The sequence below is a fragment of the Achroia grisella genome, unplaced genomic scaffold (genome assembly GCF_030625045.1).
Source record: "Achroia grisella isolate CSIRO2021 unplaced genomic scaffold, CSIRO_AGI_Agris_v1 utg1334, whole genome shotgun sequence".
Taxonomy (NCBI): domain Eukaryota; kingdom Metazoa; phylum Arthropoda; class Insecta; order Lepidoptera; family Pyralidae; genus Achroia; species Achroia grisella.
This window is the reverse complement of record NW_026712623.1, coordinates 111860-124307: the sequence shown is the minus strand read 5'-3', so window position 1 is coordinate 124307 and position 12448 is coordinate 111860.

Here is a 12448-nt window from a genome sequence, read left to right as displayed (position 1 = left end):
GCAATTCAGGTCGCTCATTTTTCTCATGTTATTAGTGATCTTAAAAAGGGTAATTTACCTACTGGAACTCTGCGTAAATTAGATCTTTTTATTGATGATGATGGTATAATTAGGATCGGAGGTAGATTATCAAATGCTAACTTACCTTTCCAGGCAAAACATCCCGTTATATTGCCTAAGCGCAACCATATTACTTACTTAATAACTTCACCGCGTGAACTGTCACACAGGTGCCATTCTTCTATGTTCTTTAATTCGCCAAAAATACTGGATATTGTCAGCCAGGTCAGTTATAAGACAACGTATACATTCTTGTAATTTTTGTTTTAAATACTCACCTTTACATCCAAGTCCAAAAATGGCTGATCTTCCTGCTTTTCGTGTTCAAGAGACTAAAGCTTTTGTACATACGGGAGTAGATTATGCTGGCCCTATTAACATAACCCTTTGTCGACGCCGTGGACAAAGAAGTCAGAAATCATATATTTGTTTATTTATATGTTTAGTAACCAAGGCGGTTCACATCGAACTCGCCTCTGATTTATCTTCTGAATCGTTTATTTCCGCATTTAAGAGATTCATATCTCGTCGAGGTCCAGTTTCTTGTCTTTATTCTGATAACGGAACCAATTTCATTGGTGCTAAATCGCAATTAAATGAACTTTATACATTCTTAAATTCTGAAAATTATAACTGCATACTCCAAAATGACTTAAGTCAGCGTAGAATAGAATGGCATATGATACCGCCCCGCGCTCCTCATTTCGGAGGAATATGGGAGACACAATTTAAAAGCATAAAAACCCATTTATTCAGAGTGATAAGGAAACAACTGCTTACTTATGAGAAGCTTTTGACGGTTTTGATCCAAATTGAAACTGTATTAAATTCCCGTCCTCTTTGTGTGTTACAAGAGGAACCGCATCCAGAACCTCTGACGCCTGCTCATTTTATTATGCAGTGCTTACCTCTAACGCCACTTTCTGATATTCCGTTACGTACTCGTAAATCATTACTCGATCAAATGATCTATTCCTACTGGAAAAGGTGGCATTTAGAATATTTGAACAACTTACAAGTTCGCCAAAAATGGTTTAAAAATACAGATAATGTTAAGGTTGGTACTGTAGTGCTTATACATGATGATAACGTCTCACCACTGCGGTGGCCAATGGGTATCATTGTGAAAATATATCCAGGCTCAGATGGTATTGCCCGCGTAGCATCTGTTAAAACTCAAAATGGTTTGCTCAAGCGACCAATCGTTAAATTAAGCCCTTTACCTTCTCAATAAACTCTATTTTTCTTATAAACCGCATTTAATTATTATTTACCGCTAGGTGTATTCTATTAAATTTTTCTTATTATATTACGCTCTATAACTAATTATAAGTATGTTAGGAATATATACTATAATGTACATCCGCTTCATATATTGCTCTTCTTTGTATTTTCTTTGAGAAACCTTAGTTTCTCAAGGCCGGGGAGGATGTTCGCGCCATTTATAAACATATCAAGTGGTATGGTATCATTCCCCATATCCTAATCCCTTTCCCGCGCACAGTATGTCAACTGAGGTCGCCCGACGACCTCGTCTACTGACGTGAATGGTGACATCTCGTCCCAACCGCTCCGCTTTAAATTAATAAATATAATATTGACATTAACAATAAGTAACTTTGTGTGCGTGCCTGTGTTAAACTTAGTATTCATCGAGTGCAGCAGCTGTGCAAGAATAAACCCGCTCTACAGTCGCAGGTACGTACTGTGCGCCCCCTTTATTTCATTTCCATACAGTCCACTTACCTTACCCGCTACTCCCCATTTCTCCAGCCTATGTCACTCAGGGATAGTGTCGCTTCCTAATGGTGAAATAATTTTTCAAATCGGTCCAGTAGTTTCGAAGCCTATTCAATACAAACATACATACTCGTACATACACAAAAATACAAATCTGTCCTCTTTGTAATATTAGTATAGATATAGATTGTATGTCAATAAGGTCGAACGCTCTGAAAGTCTATTCGCATCAACAACCAAATATTGTATGAAGCTCGCGCTCGGACCCCCCGCCTGTTTATACCTTCCCTCGACCGTTACACAAAAATAATCCTTATAACATGATTCAGTATTCACGCGCGATGGCTTATTAGCGTATTTCATGTTTACTTTGGTGTTTCTATATCGATTTATTTGATTATTTTTTTATTGAATACGTTTATATGAGTCCACCATTTCCGATATACACGATTTCTGTGTAGCTTTAACCATTAAGGCTGCACACGCGACGGAAGCTTAAAAATGTTGTAACTTCTCCCGTTTTCCTAACATTTCCCTTTACTGCTCTGCTCCTATTGATCCTAGCGTGATGAAAAGTATACTATAACCTGCCCGGGAGTATGAAGAATAATTGTACTAAGTTTCGTTAAAATCCGTCGAGTAGTTTTTGTTTCTATAACGAACATACAGACAGACAGACAGACAGATAAAAATTTTAGCATCAGTATCGTTACTGATTGCATTTTTGGCATCAGTATCGATCACTAATGACCCCCTGATAGTTATTTTGGAAATATATTTCATGTACAGAATTGACCTCTCTACAAATTTATTGTAAGTATTGAAGAATAAAATAATAATAATAATATGAAAGTGACAATTGACATCTAAATATCGATTACATTTTTCTTTTCAGGTAATTACGCATTTTAAGTTCTACCAATTTCGAGAGTCTGCAAAGGTAACGTGACAAACAAATCTTTTATTTATTAGGCAAATGTAGTGCATGTGGTAACACTATCGGTTCAGTAACTGTCTTCTCACGCCGAGCATACACGGGCGGCGCGGCGTTGCGCAAGAGGGGAGATATATTCCCCGCGCATTCGCCGCGGAGTGAACACTTGGAGCTGTGGCTAACGAGTTGATATTATGTCGAAAACAACTTATAATATTTTATTAAATATTATAAGTTTTTTTATTATAATATTATATTAAATTACTAATATTTTCAATGCGTAATTGCACCTGCCCTATTTGCTTGTTAGCTTTTCATCAACGGCAGAACGGAGCTTATCTAGACACGCGGTAATATGTCAAAGCCGAGTTTCAAGTAAGAGAACTGGCGAGCAGCACCGTGTGTATATTTACACGAACCATTTGGAGCCACTTTTGACCCCCTCATAACTCAAAAACTCTTTCACATAAACCTGTCAAATTTGGTTCATATATTGAGACTTACGAGATAAATATGTGTTCCAAATTTCATAAACATATCTAAAACGATTATTTAGATATTAACGTCCAAATATCGTCATTTTTATCACTGATCAACTATATAGATCAAATTTATAACCCACTTCCAGATGACCTAGGAAGTTCAAATTTGGCATGCAGATAGGTAATTAGGTGAACATAAAGGAAAAAATGAAACTGGTAAATTGTTATAATTTTACTACAATTTTTCACTTTAATTGATTCTATTTCAACTTATACTGGACGAATACTAAAATTCTATGAAAACGTCGATAGCCACTAATTAACTTTGATCAATCCCTGGCTACCAGGTAGATCATCTTATACTGGACGTAAAGTAATATTGTATGAAAACGTCGATAGCCTCCAATTAACATTGATCCCTGGCAAAAGTAGCTCATCTTGTACTGGACGGAGAGTAATATTGTATGAAAACGTCGATAAACACAAATTAACTTTGATCCATCCCTGGCTACCAGGTAGATTATCTTGTACTGGACGGAAAGTAATATTGTATGAAAACGTCGGTAGCCACCAATTAACGTTGATACCTGGTTACCAAATAGGTCATCTTGTACTGGACGGAAAGTAATATTGTATGAAAACGTCGAATATTACCAATTTACGTTAACCTCTTCACATCAGTGTCGATAACTAGGCAACTTCAAATATTGCATTGAGCGGTAAACACTAGTTGCTATAATTTAGATTCTGTCTAAAATATACTCGTATATATAACTAAGAGTATAGTCGAATTTCGTATTTATTATGTCATTAACTGAGATTTGGTATTAATTATTGTTTCAATATTTAGCGCACATCGATGGTGTAAGATCATTATTTTTATAAATAATTATTAATTAATAGGTATTTCGGTATAGGGCGCCGTGTGGGTGCGGTGCGATAAAACGTTGACGCGAACCTGTCCGAGCGAATTGCAGCCGCCCTCATAACCGCGAGCGCCGTCTCAATGTTCGTTTGTCTCTCGATATCTAACCTATAAGGTTTATTTTAAATAAAATACTGTAGTTTATCAAAAATAATTTGGTATTAATTTAGTTATAAATAAGTCCCTCGTATAATTTATGTACAAAAAGTAATGATATCCCATCAAAAACATAAATGTGAAATGATAGCCGAGTTTAATATTATGATATATGCCTTGATTGTTGACTTCTACGACAAAAGAGGTGAGATCTAAATGGGTGCCAAGTTCTATGGTCTGTCCTGAAATGTATTTATAACAATATAAAATATCATTTCATCTTATAACTTAGGATAATATACTGTAGCCTAAGTTCTAACTTGGCTAGTTTTCATTATCATTAATTTTTCCGCAATAATATAGATACATGCATGTTTGTTTACACAAATTATTTTCAGTTCAAAGGCAAGACCAACACATACAAATTATGTTCCGTGTAATAACCGTTATTACAAGCATGTAGCTATACAATTTCATCAAACTGGTGTTGTTTACCATATTAGCATACTTATACAGCTTATATTGCTAAACCTATTATATTATTGTTAGGTGTAACTTCCTGTGGTGGCGCCACCGTCGGGCGGCGCGTCTATAAAAGGCTGCGAAACCCGGTGTGCGGCCTCTTTTGGTCGACAGACGTGCTCTCGAACGAATCTCCGTATCATACCGTGTTTGCTTTATAAGTTCTTTTACTGATTTTGTTAAAATTAATTATACGATTTGTTATCAGTTTCTTTTATTTAATTAAATTTAGAGGATACTCCTAACATCAGAAGTGGGATTCGAGGCCATTTTTGGTCGCGAATAACATTTTTGACTAAGGATTGATTACATGTCGAGTAGAAAACGCCCATCGTTACGAGAGCACGCGTCTCCGTTCTCCACCTATCAAATATAGGTGAACTAGGAGCGTTAATGGACGCAAGTCTCAACAATTGGTGTCGCTGGAACAACGTACGGGTAGCTCAGCGAAACAGGGGTTCGCATATAGCTGCCGACGTAGATGCTGACGACGTGCCTGCGCCGGCACCGGCCCCGCCACGCTGTCGCCGCCCGCGCAGACAGTCGGCGCGCCAGCCAGACCCGCCAACGAGCGCACCTGGTGCGGTGGCGCGATCGGTTGCTACCTCAACAGACATTACGAAACGTCTTATCGACGCTTAATGTCATGAATCTGGTGAGATCTTTCCATTTTTATATTTCATACTTTTAAGTATGCGCAACATTGACGAATAGTTGCGATGAAGTAGATCGTGGTCATTCAGTGAACCGACAGACGGTGTCAGTTTTGTTGTTAAAAGGTGAAGCAAGTGCGTAGTAACGTGAGTGAGCTAGTGATGATCATACTTGGTCATATATGATAGCAAACTACGTAGTATAGAAGTAGATTCTCAAATACGGTGCTATAGTTGCAATATAGTCGGGTAGTATAGAAGTAAATTTAGTTCTTTTGAAAAATAACCTACGGACAAAATCGCATATGCGTTTTGTAAGAATATAGGTCATACTGAATACGCTTACTTTACAAAGAAATAATCTGAATTAGGCTAACGCAAGTTTTCGCCGTGACTTGGACTAGTGATAATGCACATCGCGACGAAATTATCGCGCCGTAATATGCGGGTACCCACAGATGTTTAGTACGATAGTGGTTCAACAACTTCTTTTAAATCAAAATGATCGTTTTCGTGTTGTAAGATGCACATATTATGCTGTTTAGACGAAACGGATATGCGGTCTGATTATACCCACAAATGTTTAGTACGATAGTAGTTCAACAACTTCTTTTAAATCAAATGATCGTTTTCGTGTTGTAAGATGCACATATTATGCTGTTTAGACGAAACGGATATGCGGTCTGATTATACCCAGAAATGTTTAGTACGATAGTAGTTCAACTTCTTTTAAATCAAATGATCGTTTTCGTGTTGTAAGGTGCACATATTATGCTGTTTAGACGAAACGGATATGCGGTTTGATTACTTTCTTACTTTATCTGCAAAATTCATAACATCTCACAAGAAGTAACTTCTTAGTACCTTGTGATTATCTTAAAGACGTCGGTACTCATTGGTAATGATATTTTTAATATTGAAAAGACATTGCGTATACGAAATAACGATTTTTAGCGTATTTTTAGAAACCGCTCTTTTGAAAATGATATAGCGCGTAGTGAATCGATAGCGCGACTTCAATTGATAAATACACCGTTCCGTGGTGATGAAAAAGAAAATTTGTAGTCTTAATGAATAAACATTCTGAATACTTTTTAGTGGCTCAGTCACAGCTATGGTCAATACCGTATAGAGATACACATTCGACTACTTGTTAACAAAGTAGCGTTATGTAGGTACGACGGTTAATTACCGAATCGACCATATAAATTATTTTACGGTTATAAATTAAGCATGCGTGTGAAAATCCAGGTTTACAATTAATTTCCGCTAAGTGTAATTACCTCACTCCTGAGGTTGTGTATCCTAGGAGACTGGAACTATTTGTAAGAGTCAGGTCAGGCCGAGCGTATACAAATAGAAATAATGGATTCTTCGTTCAAACAAATTTCAATTTGAGCACTTCATTCATTCATCAAGTAATACTTATTTTTGAATCTTCCGCGTGAACTATCTTATCGTATAAGGAACGAATGAGGAAGACTAAGTCTGTTGCTCTTTTGAACCCTTGTGGTAACTCTACATTTTAAGTTCAAATGTGTGAATACAAACTGCGAATTAGTACTAAATCATTAAAATCTAAATATTAAATACGCAATCAATCGGGTGATTAAGTAAATAAGATTAAAGCGGTGTTAGAGTAGGAAAGTCTCTACAAGCAGTCCTCGTTCATGTTCATGAACTGATCAAATGCAAACAATATGATGTAAGGAGAGCTGACACGGTTTGTACAGTATTTAGTGGATAGCATTTAGTGATACTAGTCAGCTATCTTAGGCGTATCCCGTATCCCGTAATACACCCAAATCGTCTCTTGAAATTTTAACGGGGGAAAGAATAGAAACTAGAAAAATGAGATCACCTCTATTTTGGCTAGTCAATCCGCGTTGCTTATCTTTGACCATTTACGGACTGAAGTCCATACGGATGCAAGTGCACTAGGTTACGGTACTAATTCAAATAGAAAAAGACAGACACATATACGCAGTAGCTTTACAATATGTGCAGATCCAAGGTACTACTCCGGAGCTCGAGATACTTGCTGTTGTCAAGGCGTTGCAACATTTTCGTCATCTCATCGGAAAACATTTTTAGGGTAGTAACTAACTGCAGCGCCCTGAAAATTACAAGAGGATTTCTTGCCTAGGGTAGTGCGCTGGTGAATGTGCCTACAGGATCGTAATTTGACGTTTGAATATCGTAAAGGTTAGTTCATATCTCACGTATCGAAATCCTTTTAATAAGCTCACGAATCGTAGTAGCATATGCTGCTGATGAGGAAACTACTTGTACAAGGGCAGTTGAATAGTTTGCGATATATAAAGAAAATAAATCTTAAAGAAAATAATTATTAACATATCTCTATAGGAAAAGGTCGCGATTGTTATATTTCTAAAGACTACGTGTTGACCATATTGACGTGGAAACGTTATCGAGTTCAAATTAGTTGACGGTTTCAAAGTAGGGTCCATCTTGTAAAGAAATACTATAGGGCACGGAATTGTTTGTTTAATGTGTAAACATGTTGCCTTATATCTTATATCACGTTCCTCTCCACCCAATGTCCAGGTCCACTATACTTTCAATACCTTATGATGCAGTACATAAAATGTAACAAATACAAATATATTCTCGTACACACAGATGCTTTCTCTATTGTTCTAACTTATACAGAGTCAAAATAGTGCAGTCATAAAGGAATTTGAGTTTTTCTAATGTAATTTGTATTTTTGAGATAAATTTTATCGTAAGGTACTTAGGTAACACCTCGTGTAAGGCTTTGTGCAGCATCGAGCATGTTATAGGATACACCTCGTGTAAGGCTTTGTGCAGCATCGAGTGTGTAATAGGTAGCACCTCATATAAGGCTTTGTGCAGCATCGAGGGTGCTATAGGATACACCTCGTATAAGGCTTTGTACAGCATAAAGTGTGTTATAAGATACACCTCGTGTAAGGCTTTGTGCAGCGTCGAGTGTGTAATAGGTAGCACCTCATATAAGGCTTTGTGCAGCATCGAGGGTGCTATAGGATACACCTCGTATAAGGCTTTGTGCAGCATCGAGTGTGTTATAAGATACACCTCGTGTAAGGCTTTGTGCAGCATCGAGTGTGTTATAAGATACACCTCACCTCGTGTAAAGCTTTGGGCAGCATCCAGCTTGTTATAGGATACATCTCGTGTAAAGCTCTGTGTAGCGTAAAGTGTGTTATAGGTTACCTCTCGTATAAAGCTTTGTGTGGCTTCTATGTATACAAGCTTAGATCAGATTTAGATTAGTCCTTGTGAGGCAACGTGATCCTACTTCCAAAAATAAAATGCTTACCACTAACTTATGGTTCACAGGTTGTGAAGAGTCACTGTTGACTCGTCTCCGAGCAATAGCCCAGAGAATACCTTCAGCCTGGACGGAGCGCATAAGATTAGCAGTCGGACCAGACGACGCGCCGTGACCAGAAAGCATCGGGGACGATGCTCCGTCAGGAGAGGCCGTGTTAGGTGTAACTTCCTGTGGTGGCGCCACCGTCGGGCGGCGCGTCTATAAAAGGCTGCGAAACCCGGTGTGCGGCCTCTTTTGGTCGACAGACGTGCTCTCGAACGAATCTCCGTATCATACCGTGTTTGCTTTATAAGTTCTTTTACTGATTTTGTTAAAATTAATTATACGATTTGTTATCAGTTTCTTTTATTTAATTAAATTTAGAGGATACTCCTAACAATATAGTAATAAAATTAAATATTGTATAACAATTAGTGTTGAAGAAATTTTGTCGCAAAATGAGTTTAGGAATATCCTGGCATTATACATTATATAATAATAATATAAAATGCAATCGTAATTAACAAGATATACCTATATACCTACTTTTTTTTAATTTGAATTAAAGTGGTCTATTTTAAAAACACAGAGCTGTGCAATGGTGTTTCAAATATTCAACCGGGGTCTCAGAATAATTTTCACGTGCGATGGCTTATTAGCATATTTCATCTATAACTTTGGTGTATCTATACCGATTTATATGATTCTTTTTTTATGGAATAAATATATATGAGTCAACCATTTCCGTCATACACGATAGTGTAGTAGATACACAGAAGTGTAGCTTTAATCGTTATGGCTGCACACGTGACGGAAGCTTAAAAATGTAGTAACTTCTCCCGTTTTTCTAACATTTCCCTTCACTACTCTGCTCCTATTGATCGTAGCGTAATGAAAAGCAACCTGCCCAGGAGTATAAAGAATTTGGCATCAGTACCGATCACTAATCACCCCCTGATAGTTATTTTGGAAATATATTTCATGTACAGAATTGACCTCTCTATAAATTTATTATAAGTATAGAAGATATTCTGTATTATCCTAAATTTTAGAAAATATTGTTCATCAACAATTATCCCTTTATCTATATAGAAATAACCTCCTTTTCAATCTGTGTTTCGTCCTGCCCATAGCACAGTTTCGGCTTTACTTAAAATACTAGATGACATTCACCTTGCTAAAGATAATAAACAGCTCACACTCCTCACTTTATTAGACTTCAGTAACGCCTTCAACTTTATTGACTTCGATATTTTCCTTGGCATCCTTGACTCTTTTAACGTATCTCCACTGGTTTTAGAATGGTTTGATTCATACTTGAGGGGCCGCAGGCAGTGCGTGTACCTGGATGGGAATACTTCAGATTGGTGCGAACTGATTGCCGGCGTCCCTCAAGGTGTTCTCTCTGCCTTACTTTTCTCTGTCTTCATCAGTTCCCTGACGAAAGTACTCTCTTACAACTTCCATCACTACGCTGATGATCTACAACTGTACCGCAGGTTTGACCTACCATCTGTTAATAATGCTATCTCCTTGATCAGTACGGAACTCGAGTGTATTTGTGTCTTTGCTAAGGCATATGGTCTGCTTGTTAATACCAATAAATCACAATCGATTATAATTGACAGTAGATATATGCTTAATTTATTAGATTTAATGCACATTCCTTCAATAATATACAATGGGGATATAATTTCTTATGTTAAAACAGTAAAGGATTTGGGTGTTTACATTGATAGTGACCTCTCCTGGTTTTCTCATATTAAACATGTGAGTAAGAAAATATATGGGACCATTCACTCCTTAAGGCGTCTTCAGAGATTTCTTCCATTTAAAACGAAGGTCGAATTATCTCATACACTCCTTTTACCTCTCCTAGATTATGCAGATGTTTGTTTTCTTGATGCCACTGGTGAACTGCTCAACAAAATGGAACGTCTCCAAAACATGTGAATTTGGTTTGTTTTTGGTTTGCGTAAGTTTGACCATATAACTCAATACCGTAATCAGTTAAAATGGTTGCCCTTTCATTTTCGACTGAATGTTCACACTCTCAGTCTTCTGTACAACATCTTGCATAATCCTTCTGCACCTTCCTATCTCCGCGAACGTTTTAATTTTCTCCATCCGACAGAAATGAACACTCGATCTCAGAATAAATTACTCTTGCGGACTCCAGTACACTCTGGGCAGGCATATTCTAGCTCTTTTGTGGTGACGGCTATTCGATTGTGGAACTCTTTACCTCACGAAATACGTGCCAGTTCTAGTATTGAAATATTCAAATGCCGATTAAAAACGTATTATCTTTCACAATGCTGACGTATTTTTATATTTATATTTATATATTTAGGTATATATTATAATTACATTTTAACTTATGTCTTATAATTTATTTATGTACCATTTATGTATGTCTATATATTTATATATTTATGTATGTCTATTGATACTTATAGTTAATATCATTAGAACAATATTTTAATATCTCCTCTTTTCGTACACGTATGTCTGACTATTCTAGTGAATACACTATCCTATAACATTTTCTAGGTTTGCTGGAAGAAATCTCTTTTTAGAGATAAGCTCGCCCTTGTACATTACATTTATTCTGTATAATTTCATTTATTATGTGTGTGTGTACAATAAAGAATAAAGAAGATAATAACCTTAATTATTAAATTACCCTTAAGGGGGTAAAGTAAAATAGGGGATGCAAGTTTTTATGTAAATTCGTCATTTTTGAAGCTAGAAGCTTGAAACTTATTGTTGAGACTGTTGATTAAATGTAAATACATATGACAATCATTGTTTGTAAAAAAATTACCCTTAAGGGGGTAAAATAAAATAGGGGATGCAAGTTTTTATGTAAATTCATGATTTTTTAAGCTAGACTTTCATCCCCTATTTTATTTTACTCCATTAAGGGTAATTTTTTACAAACTTTGACTGTCATATCTATATTAATAATTCCGTCAAGGGGTACGGTAGGCTCGAACGAAACCTTATGTGAATAACAAAATATAACAAAATATTTATTTCGAGTCGACAACATGGATATATGTTATCGACTCGAAATAAATATTTTTTATGTTTTGTTAAATTCTAATAACACTGACAAACAAACTGCAGTCGCCATCTTTTCATGTCACTAGCTAACAACCAATCAACACTACGCGTGCATTCGCGCCAAAGATCACAAAGAACTGTGACATATGACATGTGACGTTGACGTTTCGCGAAAATATAGTTTTTAACAATTTTTTATGACAAAAGAGTATACAGTTATGTGTTTTTTCATTAAATTGGCCAATTGCGAGACAATTTTGACAATATTTTTATATTAATTTGTTTCACGGCTCTGAATACAAGTCCTTTTTAGCCCAACTTAAAGTTTTACAATATAAATTACAAAAATTAAAATCAATGTCCAATGTCAAACAATAATAAACGTCAAATGTTGTTTCTCTGGTCTGATGAACTTATTAAAAAAAACTTAATAACAATCACAATTTCTTCACATTTTATTATTACACACATAATGCCAGGTATTTGCATTCTTTAAATGAGGTTGTGGCACTATCTGAAATTTATATTAATTAGGAATTTTTATAGCATATTCAGTAATAATGTGTGGGTGTTTATTTAAAAAGCATTAACACCAAATTAATAGGCATTACTATTATGAGGCATATAATGTTTCCCATTGACATGGAT